Source organism: Pteropus vampyrus, unplaced genomic scaffold (genome assembly GCF_000151845.1).
Source record: "Pteropus vampyrus isolate Shadow unplaced genomic scaffold, Pvam_2.0 Scaffold31, whole genome shotgun sequence".
Taxonomy (NCBI): domain Eukaryota; kingdom Metazoa; phylum Chordata; class Mammalia; order Chiroptera; family Pteropodidae; genus Pteropus; species Pteropus vampyrus.
This window is the reverse complement of record NW_011888812.1, coordinates 7829552-7831336: the sequence shown is the minus strand read 5'-3', so window position 1 is coordinate 7831336 and position 1785 is coordinate 7829552. Positions and strand designations below refer to the sequence as shown.

At 42.2% G+C, this 1785-nt stretch overlaps 1 pseudogene; it reads right to left on the bottom strand.

Moving 5' to 3' along the window:
- Positions 1-288: 288 nt before the first annotated feature.
- Positions 289-407, bottom strand: LOC111737833 (annotated as a pseudogene).
- Positions 408-1785: the final 1378 nt, after the last annotated feature.

The following is a 1785-nucleotide window of genomic DNA, read 5'->3' as shown; positions in this document are numbered from 1 at the left end:
GGCTAGAACTTCCAGGGCAATGTTGAATGGTGGAGACAATAGCAGGCATTTGTCCTGTTCATGATCATGAACTTTCAGCTTTCAGTCTCTCACCACTGAGGATGATGTTAGCTATAGGTTGTTCATAAATGTCCTTTTTCGTGTTGAGAAAGTTCCCTTTTATTTCTAGTTGCTGAGTGTTTTGTTTTGTTTTGTTTTGTTTTGTTTTGTTTAAGGCGAGGCAACCTTTGGTTGACCTCACATATTGCAAGGACCGTGTCAGCTTACGATTCCTTTTTTTATTTTTTATGCCTACAGCACCTGGTCTTCCTAGGTGGTCTCCCATCCAAGTACTAACCAGACCTGACCCTGCTTAGCTTCCGAGATTAGATGGGATCGGGCTTGTTCAGGGTGGCATGGCCATAGACACTGAGTGTTTTTATCATGAAAAAATGTTAGATTAGTTAAACCACCCTTGCATTCCTGGGATACATCTCATTTGGTCATAGTGTATAATCCTTCTAACATGCTGTTGGATTTGGTTTGCTAGCATTTTGAGGATTTTTTGCATCTATATTCATTAGAGATATTAGTTCTCTTTAGTTGTGGTGCCTTTGGCTTTGTATCAAGGTAATACTGTCTTCATGAGTTAGAAAGTGTTCTCTCTCTTCTAATGTTTGGGAAAATTTGAGAATAGTATTAATTCTTCTTTAAGTGTTTAGTAGAATTCACCAGTGAGACCGTTTTGTTCGTGACTTTTCTTTGTTGGGAGGTTTTCGATTACTGATTCAATCTCTTGTTATAGGCCTATGTTTAATTAGCTTAAAAAATATTTCAGATTCAGTCTCAAAATAAAATCCCACTCTTCACTGTGTGCAAGAGACATACCTAATACAAACTCAAGAGATTAAAACTATTGGCCTACCAAGTCAATAAAAAAATAATAACAACAACGATTAGCAGAAGTCGTGATTTAATTATGAAACAAAGTGCAATTCAGGCTAAAGAGCATTAAAAGCCACGCTATGCTTCAGGGTGCCACTCACATGCAGATCTAACTGCTATAAATATCTGTGCAGTGAATAACCCAGCAGCTGCATTCACCAGGACTAATTACAGCCGTGCAAGGAGAATAAGAGCACATTGGTGGGGGGCTGGCTTTTCTCTCACTCACAGTGGGTCTCAGAGACAGAAAAGCAAGGCTAGTGTGTAAAGTAAGAGGCCTATACCACAGCACCCGAAGGAAGAAACCACTTTGTCTTTCCTGTGATGGTCCATGATGGGAAACAGCTCTGCTCACTCAGCAGTGCAAGGACCCAGGTTCCTTCCAATCTGTGATGTCATCATCCCCTAAGACCATGTCATCATCTGCTTGTTAAAAGCCGGGTCACTATCATTTTCGGGTTGCTCCTGGCAGAACGGAGGAGATATTATGGAGCTGGCATAATAATCTCAGGCCTGGGTCCAGGAGTGGCAAATATTTGCACTCACATGTTATAGGAGAAAACTTGGCACTGTGTAAACATGAATCTAAGGAGTGGGGTGGGCTGGCACTAGTCTACCTTCACGTCTAGGAAAATGGAGAGAACAGATCTTAGGGAATCACCAGGAATCTATGCCACAGCCCTTCCTCTGGCCACTAAATATCTGTGTGTGCTCAGTCCTCCTCCCTGGGGACCACCAGAGTCCATCCAGTTATAGCACCTTGATCTCTGAGTGATGTCTAGACCTCTCCACCAGGTTCAGGTGTGGGTCCTTGTGCCTCATTGACTTGTAATAAAAGACAATTTGTCCCACTCCCCTGAC